The sequence below is a fragment of the Delphinapterus leucas genome, chromosome 14 (assembly GCF_059928025.1).
Source record: "Delphinapterus leucas isolate spDelLeu-1000000601 "Yukka" chromosome 14, BTC_Dleu_Yukka2, whole genome shotgun sequence".
Taxonomy (NCBI): Eukaryota; Metazoa; Chordata; class Mammalia; order Artiodactyla; family Monodontidae; genus Delphinapterus; species Delphinapterus leucas.
In genome coordinates, this window is record NC_143142.1 from 88430840 (window position 1) to 88444633 (window position 13794).

Genomic DNA, 13794 nt, shown 5'->3' on the forward strand with positions numbered 1-13794 from the left:
GTGATGACACAGTCCCAGTCTTGGGGAAATGGGCGTTAATTGCCGTCTAGACGTTTTATTACACAGAGAGGCACTGATCACTGACCATCTCTCTCTTTACAGAGAAACCCTGGGTCAGCTGAATCGTCTGTCCCAAGGATAAGAGCCCAGGCCCGGAGCGTGTGGACTGAGAACTCAGAGCCCCACTCACCAAATTCCAGGAGAAAAGCAGGGGCAGGTTGCCTTGGGGCTGGGGACCAAGTCCATCCGTGGGTAGAGATTTCCCTGACTGTGAAACGCAGACTAACCCACTGTGGCTTCCAACAGGTCCCAACACACGTGTGGCTTCTTCTCAGCTTCCGTACTGTTTTCTTCTCATCCTTCGTGCACTAGTTTTTTTTTAATCACTTTTCAACCACCCACTCCAGAGGCACGGGCCTTGTTTGGAGTTTGAGATGTAACGGTGAAAACCGTAGCAAGGGGCTTTTCTTCCTTCTCAGACGGGGTCGGGGCCGGCCTGCCCGCTCCCGGACACTTACCCTCCACACCGCCCTGCTCTGGGCCCAAATCATGGGAGGGACCACACCAGGCTTCCCATGGGTTCTTCCTCCTTCGAGCATAACTGCAAAAGAAGAGGCAGGAAGGAGGCCGGCGGCGGGATCTCCGGCGAAACGGCACGCGAGACTTTCCTGCTCCCGCGGGGTCTCCTCAAGACCCTCACCCATGAGAGCTGCCAACCACACCTGGGGACCTGAAGCGAATTGGAGCCTTTCCTCCACCTTAAATGAAGGCCCTGTGGCCACTTTCCAGGCCTGACACCCCGCGGCCAAGCCTCTGGCCGTGGCCCACAGGACACTTCCTTCAGGGCTCAGCCTAAGCTCTGCAAGGCCTCTGAGCACTCCAGACCGGTGCTCCCAGAGCCTCACCCCTGAGGCGGCCCCAGGCCCCAATGTGCATGCGGAGGGTCCCCGCCGGCCTGAGGGGTCTCCCCGGGCCACTGCCGGTGCAGACCTCACAACCGGTCGGTTGCTTTGCATCCACAGACTTGGGAACCCCTGTTCCCTTGGCTCCTTGGCGATTAGCAAGTGCCAGTCAGCAGGGGTGTTGGCATCGATGCGGTGGAATTAGATTGTATTCCGGGGTGTTCTCGGGAATGGCAAAGGGTGAGTCACAGAGATCTGCAAAGCCATCTCAAGACTGAACATTTGTAAAACGCTGTAGGCCCGCAAAAGGGGGATTGAGATCAAGGAAAGGGCCCCGGGGCCCCGGTGGTACCACGTGACACCCAAGTACTTCTCCCCGACTTTGCAACTGGCAACCCCGAGTCAGGGTCCACAGGCTCCCCGTGACCTCAGCCACATCCACTCTAAAAACAGTGCAGGTTCTTTGTCCCAAGCACCAAAGTTCTGAGTCTAGTTCTGTGTCTTGCTAATTAGGGAATGTCGCCTCTTGTGTACTGCGGCTCCAGGGCACGTGCGACCTTGTTACCCTTCGGTGTGAGGCCGGGCATCTGTCCATTTCATGGAGAACCCCATCAAAGGCTGTGAACGTGTTCTGGCTGGAAAATGCCAAAGGCGGTGGGAGAGGGACGTGTCCCTCAGATTATCCACAGAACGAGCTTGTCTCCTCAGTTGTGTGAAGGGCAGAAGAGGCCAGTTCTGCGGGTCCTGCCGGGAGCGGGGACCCTCCTGCAGCATGCCCAGGTCCTGTCCAGAGCCCCGCTTTCGGGAAACCCACCTCAGGTGTGTGTTTACTGCCTGAAAGCACTGAAGAAAGCAAAGAATTTTTTTACTCAAATGCTCTTGATTTTGACTCTTTTCTTGTTTTTAACAACTTTATAATAATATAACTTAGTCAGCCCTCTGTATCAATGGGTTCCCCATCCATGGGTTCAACCAACCTCGGATGGAAAATACTCAGAAAAAAAGATTCCAGAAAGTTCCAAAAACCAAATTTTCCGTGTGCCAGCAACTATTCACAGAGCATCGACATTGTATTAGGTATTATAAGTAACCTAGAGATGAGTGGATGTACGTGGGAGGATGCGTGTAGGTGATGTGCATATACTGGGCCATTTTATCTAAGGGACTTGAGCATTTTCGGATTTAGGTACTCAAGGGGATACTGGAACCGATGTCCCACAGATACCAAGGGACGACTATACATCCCATGAAGTTTAGTTTCATGTGCACGTTCAATGTTTTCAGTATATTCTTGGAATTATGCAACCGTCATCACATGCTAATTTTAGAATATTTTCATCACTCCAAAAAGAAAGTTTATACCCATACGAGCAGTCACCCCCATTCCCCACCCACCCTCTGGGCAACGACTAATCTACCTTCTGTCTGGACATTTTATAGAAATGCTGTCACACAATAGATGGTCTCTTCTGGCTGGCTTCTTCCCCTGAGCAGAATGTTTTCAAGGTTCATTCCTTTTTATGGCCAAACAATACACCGCCGTATGGATGGAGCCCGTGTCGTTGATCCTTGATCAGCTGATGGACACATCTGGGTTGTCTCGACTTCGGGGCTCTGGTGAGTAAAGCTGCTGTGAACGTTCTCCTGCAAGCTTTGTGTGGACATACGTCTTCGTTTCTCTCAGGGTTCTCTCCTAGGAGTGGAATCTCTGGGTTGTGCAGTAACTCCACATTTAACATTTTGGGGAAACTTCTGTTGACTTTTATAGCTGTTGAACTCCAGGACTGCCAAGAACACCTTTCCTTTTGCGAGCTCTCTCTGCCTCTCTCTGTCTCTCTCTCTCTCTCTCTCTCTGTCTCTGTCTCTCGCTGTCTCTGTTTCTCTGTGTCTCTCCATCTTTCTGTAACTCTCTCTGTCGCTCTCTGTCTCTGTCTCTGTCTCGCTGTCTCTGTCTCTCTCTGTCTCTGTCTGTGTCTCTCATTCTCTGAGAGATCAGCCCCTGCTGGTCTGCAACTCTGGTTCTCGTCTGCACATCACAAAACTACAGCAAGACCCTCCAGTTCTGCAGCACGAAGTCTCTGGACACCCAGGGGCACAAGTCTCAATTAACCCGAGTTAACCCAAGTGTGGCCACAATGGCCCAGGACAATGGGTGTTGTTTTATTTCTTAATCCTCCGAGGGTCCTGAGAATGGGCCCCAGCTTGAAATGACCTGAGAGGCACTTGCCCCAGACCCAACTTGAAGCGTCTCAGTGACGCAACGGCTTTTATCCCTAAGCTCTGTACATTCCTTCTACACATAATCTGTTCCTAACAAGGTACCTGCTTTTGCTAATTCTTTTCTTCTGAAAAAAGCAGTGGAAAAGGAGTTGATGTTTTACAATTCATGTTTGCAGGAAGAAAAATTACTTTTCAACAAGCAAAAGAAGACGAGAAAGGTGGTGACTTGTGCTCAGTCTGAGATGCGATTTTGTAAAATCCTTCTTTTCACTCGCAGCTTTGCAGAAACAGCCCCTCCCGGTTTCAGTCCTGCAAATGCCCTGCTTGCTGAGCCGCTGTCCCGAGCCAGCAAGCCCCTTCCCAGCTACCGAATGTCAGAGTTTTTAACCAAGTCATCAAGTGAGTAAATGAAGTCATTGTGCAAATAGGGCCACCAGCCGCGGATGGTTTCTGTCGCTGGACAAGGAATCTTCCCAGAGCAGCAGTCACCGTGTGGGGGGGTGGAGCCCACCTCTGTCCCCACGGGGCCCGAAGCTCCCTGGAGAGGCAGGGTCCTCAGGAGCTGCCCGTCCACTGGGCGTCCTGCCCACTCCTCTCTGGACCCCAGGTCTCCAGGGAACCAGTGTGAAGCCCTCCCCGGCTGTTCCCAGGGGAAGGCCCAGCATGCGACCCCACAGAGGCCACCACAGCCAGAGGCCCCAGCCTCACCTGGGTGCAGAGAGGGTCCGCGCCCTGGCCGGGCCGCACCAGGGCCAGGCCCAGCACATGCGGGCTCCTGGGATCCATCACGGACAAAGCAGCGTCCTGCCCTCGCACAGCGTGTGTTTTAGCAGGCTTCACTGGGGTCGAATCCTCTACAGCCTAAGTCAGTAACATACAGCCTAAGTCAGTAACATACCTGCAGGTGACAGTACCCACAACAGTAACACCCTTAGTTCATGTTAATTGAGTATCTGCTGTGCACGAGACCTTCCATCTCAGTTCTGATAGCAGACCGTGGAGTGGTCATTCTGTCCATCAGTGGGCCTTTCATGCTTCCAGGCTCCCCTCCGCACCAGGGGAAAGAGAGGGACAGGACCGCAGCCTCTGTGGACAGACTCATCAACAAAGTAACGCAGGAGTGTCTGAGCTGCCACCCTGTCCTCAGGTTCTCCACAAACGCTCCCACCCCCATGACATAATCACCTCCCAAAGCCCCACCTCCCAACGCCATCACCTTGGGAGTTGAGATTCCAGCCTATAAATTTGGAGGAGGGGCCACAAACACTCAATCTATAAGAGCCATACCCAGATATTTGGTCGCACGCTATTCTAGATGATCTGGGAAGGTATTTTTTTGGATGAGATTAACATTTAAGTCTCTACTTTGAGTAAAGCAGGTTGGTCTCCATAATGTGAGTGGGCCTTGCCCCGTCAGTTGAAGGCTAATCCCCCAGAGAGCAGGGACTGTCCCAGCAGACAGCGGTCAGACTCGAGATCTGACCTTCCCTGGTCTCCAGCTGGTCCTACCGATGTTGGACCTGCAGCCAGAGCTACCCAGGCTGCTCAGTCCCTCTCTCCCTCTCTCCCTCTTTATATACATCGTTCTCTCTATATATAGGCTCTGTTTCTCTGGAGAACCGTTGCTAATATCTTCATATGTACAAGATTTTCCTTAAACCATCATGCTTATAAAATCTAAACCAAAAGAAAGCATATCAAAGGTGAGGAAAATAATTTGAAATCAAGATGTAAAAATGGACTATATATTCCATTGTCTCAATGTTTCTTCTTTAATATTTTCAAAGAAGAATGTAAAATATAGATAGTTAATTTCTGATTTCTCTTAGCTTAAATCATGTGTCAGATCACAATTTTTGGACCAGAAACTTTTAAGTTTCCTTTCCAAATTAAGGTTCTCAGTTTTATGACTAATTGGGTTTAGGTATTAGGTAGTATTGATCATTAGAACTTTTTTAAGTGAGTTCTTTGGAGCAGCAATCATTTTGTAACATAGAGGAATATCAAATCACTATGTTCCCCACCAGGAACTAACATAGCATTGTAGGTAAATTATACTTCAACAAACAAACAAACCCATAAAGAAAGAGATCAAATCTGTGGTTACCAGAGGTGGGGAGTTTTCGAGGGGAAACTGGGAGAAGGTGGTCAAAAGGTACAAACTTTCAGTTATAAGATAAATAAGTACTAGGGATGTAATGTACAGCATGATAAATATAATAACACTGCTGAATGCTATACATGAAAGCTGTTAAGGAAATAAACCCGAAGAGGAAGAAGTAGTTTTTCTACTTTCATTTTATACCCGTATGAGATGATGGATGTTCACTAAACGTACCGTGGCCACCATTTCCTGATGTCTATAAGTCAAGTCGTTATGCTGCACACCTTAAACTTGCATACGGCTCTGTGTCAATTTTATCTCAATAAAACTGGACGAAAAAAAGTGAGTTCTTTGGAGGATGTTTCTTTCCCTTTCCCAAACATGAATTCAGAAACTTAAGTGTTAATAAACAAAAAGATAAACATTAAACAGCTGGACTACTGCATATCTCATAGTTTATATCTACCTATATATTTTTTCCCCAAAAAAGATTTAAGGCAACTAGCAAAGATGCATACAACAGACCAAAATGTTATAAAATACTAAAAATGAGGAAAATGAAATTGAGAGGAAATAACGTGGAAACACACAGCAGAGTGAGGAGGGAAGGGGTTCCACTTGTCTGGGACCCAGCTCCTGTCCTACAACCGTGTCGGGGCCAGGCGTGTGGGTGACAGGATGCCCAGGGGGCACCGAGAGGGAAGAACCCGCCAGGCAGAGCCGGCGTGGAGAGAGCCCGGTGTCCCCACATCACGCCAGACACGGCCCTGCTGGGAGATAGCCCCCAGGGAGCCGCGTCGCATGTGAGCGTCACCTCTCATTGGTTTATGGGGGGCTCCTGACCCAGTCGAGAATATCAAAGCCTGACCACCGACCTACGACAGAGATGCGCGCCTGCACGCTCCTTGCCTGCGTCATCTGAGTTCAGAAGTTCCGAGAAAAGGAGGCAGTTGACAGTTGGAGCTGGAAACCTAAGGCATCGGGTGGTGAGACAGAGGGGCTGGCCAAGCTGTGACGGGTCGTGTGGGTGAGGTGGGCTTCACAGAGACAGGAGAGAGAGAGCGAGACGGAAACAGGGAGAGACATGGAGCGAGACAGCGAGGGCCAGCGGAGACAAGGAAGCAGGGGACATCCTCTCAGGATGCCCTCGGCTCTGGTGCTGGCGTCAGGTCCTCACTGCCCCACGAAGACATGAACTGACGCCATCCTCCCCCGACGGCTGTGCGGCTCTGCTCGCGCCTTCGAAAGGGCCCGATGAACGTGTTAACTATAGGAAAGCATCTCCTGGGAAGATACAGACCACAATGGCAGGAATTTCTCGCTGGTGGAAAATGTGGTTTTTATTCTTTTTGTCTCTCTCCTGCCCCTGTACTTTATAGGTTGTCAGTACCTTTGTCATCAGGAGCATCAAGTTCTCTGAGCACTATCTGTTTTTCACCCTCAGGACTGAAATCAGATGTGCAGTCGTGCAATCAGGGCAAAACCCACGTGGATTCGGCAGTGGCTGCGAGCAGCACCCCTGGGGCACCGGGGGGGGGCGTGGAGACGGGCGCTACCCCGGGGAAGCCAGAGCCCCGGGGTCACTGCCAGGAATGGCCACAGTCAGAGCTGGGGACATGGGTGTGGATGGACACTGGGGGCAGGAGAGGCCGTGACCACACGCAGGGTAGGAGGGGGGCAACCGCGGGGCCAGAGTACAGGCTCGGGGCACCGCCTGCAGATGCCCACATGGGAGGGGGTGGGGCCGGGGGTCCCGGGGGCCTCCACGCCCCCGCACGGAGCCCGTCACCCGTGGGCTCGTAACCGCAGGGGAGGCAAGTCCACAAGGCGTGTGTGAAGAAAAGTGAGCCTGAGGCTACAAGTGCCGACCACGCCCACCATGGGCCACGGAAGGGAGATGACAGTGTCCCTGCCACGGTGATCCATCACACCGGGAAGAAGTGCCTGAACGGGGACAGCAGGCTGGGACCCCCGCCCAGCAGGCAGGTGCACACGGGTTCTCATGACAAGGCCACGGCTGACCAGGCGACAGGTCCCGTTACGACCCGCAGATCACAGATGAGGGAACCGACATGCAGTGTGTGCCCAGGGCCACCCGACCGACGGCCCGTGAGGCCAGAGTTGAAGACAACTGAGAGGAACTCAAAGGGGGTGCGGGGCTCTAGATATGAGCAGCAGTCGTTCTCACAGAGCCCTTCCTTAGGTTCAGAGATCAGCCACCTGCCTGACGGCTGGTTCATGACATTCAGATAAGGACAAACATGCCTGCAAGATCGGGACCCACGTCTTCCAAACCCGTTTGGCCTTGAAAGTCCTTTTCTCTGCAGTGACCAACACCTGTGTTCTGAGCAACAGTCACCGGAAACAACCGCTCCCCCAGGATCCCTCTCAAGGCCCCGCACAGCCGCTGGTCCAGGATTTTGCTGAGCAGCGGCTTTCCATCCCTGGGCACATTTGTCAGTAGATCAGGCTCCCAGGAAAGCTCTGTCCTTGAAGACGATCATTTCTGATTGATTAGTCTCAGCTCTGATATTGGCTAGTATCAGAAATCACGTAAGAATGTTGGAAATCTTACAGACAGCTTGTCAGCATCCTACAGGAAATCCTCTTTCCATCACGAAAACCAAAAAAAAATTCTGCTTCCATGCCCCACATTTACCTTAAAAAGCTGTGAGTAAAATCATCTCAGAGAGTCAGCATGAGATCATTGACAAAAGCAGGTGCTTTAGAATCGGGAACCCTAGGCCTCATCATGCCTTGGACAAGGCCCAGAACTTCCATGAGCCTCAGTTTCTTCAGCTGTAAAATGGACACCTTCCCTAAATGGAAAGGTTGTCATGACGACTAGAAATTATATATATAGTGTGGGAGAACTTCTATATTTTATTTTATTTTTATTATGTGCATCAAAACTTGTAAGAATCAAACTGCATGAGTCTGAGGTACTCTTTTCATGACAATCGGGGATAATTTCATAATTGGCCACATTTACATATTCTCACGCATTTAAAGTAAAAGGAAGCACACCGTTGCCTCATTGAACATTAGTGATCAGAGCAGTTGAACACTTGATGTATTCACGAATACTTCCCAAGTTATGTATTTGTATGCATGTAAAAACAGATGCAAAACATATTTGGAAGTTCTCTGTCAAAGGAAATTTCCTTCAACTGTACTGAAAATGTTCCAATATGTGATTAAAATGTTTTTGCCATGTATATTGTCAAGATCATCACTTTACGGTCTGTGGGCATGTTTAGGGTGTCACAGAATGGAATCCCCTGTCATTATAACTTATGATGGATTACAGATAAACAATATGATGTAGGTCTGCTCAGAGCATTCTCTGTAAGCAGCCAGATTGTAAATCATCCTGATTTATGGGTCGAACATCCCGGTCGCAGCTATTCGACTCAGCTCTTGTACAAACGACACATCCATGAATGTGTGGCTGTGTGCCAATAAAACTTTATTTGTGGACACTGACATGTGAACGTCACATAATCAGGAAATTTCACATGTCAGGAAATTTCATTCTTCTTTGGATTCTTTTCACCCATCAAAAAAAATTTCAAAAAATCCTTCTTAGTCTGTGGGACGTACAGAACCCAGCAGCTGGCTGCATTGGCCACCCACCAACCCAGAATATCGTTTATTATATGATCAGATTCTCTGTAATGTTCCTCTTTCATATTTGCATGAGCAGAAAAATGTCAACTTATACATGGATTTCTTCAAGGTGAAAATGTAAAATGTCTTACCATAAACTCAAGTTATCCTCTACAACCCGACAAAGCAAACCTCTGGTGCTGGCAGAACGCGTTCTGATTTGGACCCTCAGGGTCGGGAGTGGAGATGCTCCTGTGGGTCCTGAGCTGAGAGGGAAGGGACTGCGGGAGGCAGCACAGCGGCCTTCACAGGATGGAGAGCTGAGGAGACGGCCCCTCCTGCCTGCAGCTCTGCCTCCGCGTCCGACGGCCTCACCCTCCTGCCCTGCCCAGACTCCAGCCATACAGTCCCGGCCGGTGCAGCCCACCCATCCCCACGCCAAGCCCCCCTCCAGGAGCACAGCCCATGAGGCCCAGGGACCATCCCCCCTGTCACCCCCGTGCTGCCACAGTCCTGACCCAGCTGGGGCGTCAGGGCTCCGGGGGCTCACGTCTAACAGGTCAGAGCGAGGTCGACACCTCTTGTGGCAGCTCCCTCCTGGGTGCATCCTCACATCACCAACTAGAAGGCTTTGCAAAAGCCTCAGTTAAAATCGGAAAATGTTGAGAAAGCTTTGCTAAAACGCGTTGCTTTCCTGGATAATTTAGTAACTGGGATGTGAAAGAGAAAAGAGAAAGAACAGTAATCAGAAAAATTAGAACAAAAAGAATTACACTGAAATTTAAATTGTGTGGAACAAGTTCAGGTCTTTTGAGAATTAATAAAGAGCAACGAGCAAGGACATCTCCTCAGGGAGTGTGTGTGTGCGTGTGCACGTGTGCGTATAAGAGAGTCCACGCCCCCCTCCCCCCCACAGACCCCCGCCCTCCTGGTCCCCTTACGGCCCCGCCCAGCAGAGGAGAGCCTGCCGGGCCTCCGCCCCACGCTGTTGGAAACAGAGTCACAGAGCCTGGGCTCTCGCTCCTGGGCCGTCCAGGGCGTAAAGGGGAAGGTCGGTGAATAAATGTGCGGGGAGGTGACAAGTGACCTGAAGACTTGAAGAAGTAGCAGGTGACTTCAGAGGACATACGGGCTGCAGTCGGGAAGGTTGGGAACGTTTCTACAGGAGAGGGGTCCCTAATGGACCTGCTGGACGGGGACAAGTGGACACTGTGTGCAGAGGGTGGAGCCAAGGGGCTCACGGTCCCCTGTCCTCAGCCAAGGGGGGATGAAGGGACCTGAGCGTCCTCGGGGGGCAGCCCCGCCAGGACAGTCTCAGCGCCTTCCAGCTCCCTGGGCAGCTGTGACGTGTGACAGGAGGGTCACAGCTCAGGTGTGATGAGCGAGACCCGCCAGGTGGCCATGCGCCTGTGGAGTCATAGGGCCTGTGACTCTGGCCGTATCCGCGCACCCACACCAGCCTCTGGGGTCAGAGGCGGAAGGTCCCCCACGTCGCAGTGGGGACACAGGACGAATCCATCACCAACATGGTCCCCGAGCAGCGGGCGCCATCCGAGGGGATCCGTCTCCCGGCGCCTGCCCAGCCTCCCATGGGCGCCGGACCAGGGACCAGCTGCTTCGCTCCGGGCCCGGCCCTGCGCCCTTCGAGCCGGCCAGTGCATCTCTTGCAGGACTGGTCAAGGCCGGCGCCTTTATTCCCGTGCAGGGCGTCTGTATCCCCGTCCCAATTGTTCCCCGTCTCCCCGGTGACACGGAGTCACTCGGCTTCAGCTGGAGACGCAGCGGAGAAACGCAAAGCGGCTTAGCATCCCTCAGCCTGCAGATTAAATGCCTCTTAAAGATACCAGCCCAGATGTGGCCGCGGAGCTCCTGCTCCCCCCACAGCAGCTGGGAGCCACATCCGCCCCCAGGGCAGGTTCCCCGCGCGATGAGCAAGAATGAAAGCTGCCTTCTTAGGGGCGGGCGTTTGTGCGGACGCATAATTTTCTGTTTACATTACAAAAGGGCAAGCTTGCGGGCTTTCATTACGGACACACAGAGAGAAAGGCAAGGTGTTCTCCCGTCAGCAACTCCTGCCATTCGCAGGCGGCGGTGGTGTTTGCATTAGCCGGAGTCACCCTCCGCACGCCCCACCACACACACACACATGCACACACACACCCACGCACCCACACATACACACCCACACCCGCACACCACGCACACCCACGCACACCCCTCCCACTCCCCCACATCCCCCGACAAGTCACTCCACCGCAAGGACAGTGAAATCAGATGCCAGCATCCAACTTCACATCTGAGCAGGGCGCACTGCCCTGTGACACTCAAAAAACGAAAAAGAAATACTATTCTCAGCTCTTCCCTGCCGGTGGATTCCATACTATTCTCAGCTCTTCCCTGCCGGTGGATTCCATACTATTCTCAACTCTTCCCTGCCGGTGGATTCCATACTATTCTCAACTCTTCCCTGCCGGTGGATTCCAACAGATAGAAATTCAAGCGTCAGAAAGTGCGCTGCTGGAGTCCTGGGCGGTGAGTCAGATTTTAAAAGGATTCAGAACTACTCGCTCCCATTTAGATTAGTGGCAACCAAAGTGCACGGTCTCTGACAACCGCCCGTGTTGGGAGAATTTCTTTGAAGTCTGAGCCACAAAAAGCCACATCCATTTATAAGCTTTGGTCTTGTTGCCAATATAAGTTGAGACATCTCCAATCATTGGCTTTGGCTTAAGGGGAAGTTAACTTTTTTGTCTGTAATCCAGATGTGATCCTTAGAAACGAAGTTATTAGCTACACTCCTGAGGAAAAACTCAGAAGACGCCTATTCAGCTAGCAGGAAACTTCTCTTTAGGCTGTTTCGAATGTGCCACATTTTTCCAAGGGTGCCTCTTTCTGTCCCCAGAACCAGGTATGTGGTCCATGTGACCACGAGTCTAACTCTGCTGCTGCCCGCTCTTTCCCTGGTGGGTGAAATGACGCTAACAACGCGATTCCCATTAAAGATGATCGTGTGCGACAGAGTTCTCGGGAGAACATAGTGTCTGGTACCCGCAGGACGTCTATTCAGGGAAAGTCGTCTGGACAAAAATGCCCCCCAAAGAAAGACACACGTTTCATCTATTCCTGGAATCAAAGTGGTCTCGACTGCACATCAGGGGAGATTCAAGGGGTCCAGTGATGACCGATTGAAACCACTGGGGGGAACTTAGTGCCGTCACACCCTCCACCCTGTGCCCACACACACACACACACACACACACACACACACGATGAGAGAGACGAGAGGATTTAAATTTGCTCTGATTTAAATCTTCAGAGCAAAGAGGAGGCACTCAGGCCGGTCCTGTCCTCTGCTCCTTGTGCCAGGCGGGGCTGCCACGCAGCCAGTGACCCTGCACTGGAGCATCGCGGCCGGCAGGGCTGCTGCAGAAAGGGGGCTGCGAAATAGTCCAAAGATCACGCGGAGGCCAGCAGCACAGTGGGACAGGAGCTGAAGCCCTCCCGGAACATTTCCGCAAAAGCCACACAACAGGCACTAAGTATAAGAGACGGTAAAACTGAGTTCGATGAAGCAAAAGCCCAAGGACAGAAGCGTGGTGTCCGTGCCGCTCCTCCATGGACGGAGGGGGAAGCGTCAGGAGCTCGGACGCCCTCCCGTGGAATCGACGCCCCAGGGCACCAAGCGCTGGCAGGACACGGGCCTCTCCGGCGCCGTCTGCCTCTTCCCCACGAGACCCCGTGAGCCCCTGGGAAGAAACACTGGGTCAGGGCCCCCCCCAGGCTTGGGGGTACTCGGAAGAAAGCACCCTCTCAGAGCCCTTTCTGTTGTAGAAAGTGACTTTCGACTGAAAGCTGTTCCGGGGATGGGTCTTTAGGGACAAATGCCATCAAACCTGGTTTCCAAACAAATACAGTTTCATGAAGTTAAAGGTTTCCATGTGAATGAAAATCAGTACTTTTGAACAATTTCTCCCCAACGAGCCATTGAAATCAATTCCCTCGGAATTTCTGCAGATACACATTTCCCAAAGTGGATGCTCTGGGTGGCCCGGGACATATGGGGGTGGCTCAAAAACTCCTCCTCTGGACAAACGAGGCTGAGAACTAACCAACTTAGTCCAACCAAGTTAACCCGGCCGCGTTCACACGTCCAGTGTTGCCACAGCTCGGACGTAGAAGAACCAGCTGTCTCTCTGGACCCCATGGGCACGGCCACTGCCAAGGGCGGGCACAGAAAATGAGGAGGGACAGCCGGACACCCCGGGCACGCGGGGCAGAGAGGGGATGTGTTTGGGCTCCACGTGCCACTCCTGGGGCTGATGCACTTCATGGTGACGGCGGCTTTTCCCTGAAACCTCACCGAGATGCACTGGTGCTTAATTTCTGGTTTCACGTCACTGTTTTAGTAAGACTATAAAGAACAGAGCACAGGGCAGGAAAACCTGGATCCAAACAAGGAAACACAGATTCCCTCTCTATCTGGCCAGCGAGTTTCTGCGTGGCCGTAAAATCAACATCTCTCTCGCCACATCAACATCTCTACTATTTCATCAGAAAAAAAAAGAAAACCTCTTTATGTCTCTCTCTCTCTCCCTCATGTGACCCTTAAGGACAAAAAAGTCCACGAGGAAGGAGATCTGGCTCCAGCCCAGCCTGGAGCCCGGGCCTCGGGAACCCCTGAATGTCACGAGCCTGCTTCCTTGTCTGTAACCCGGGACTCACCGTGCCGGCTCCAGAGACCTCACATCCCAGGAGATGCCAGAGACGGGCCTGGGAAACAGCGCGGTGCCGTACAGAATGTGTCTGCTGTGATTAAAGGTGACAAGAACCAACAACATCTCAAAGCGTTCTCTCGTCCCTACTGGGAAGACTGTGCACACGCGTGTCTGTGTGCATCTGCGTGTATACGTGCATGTGTGTATGCTTGTGTGCATGCCTGTGTGCATGTTTGCACGTGTA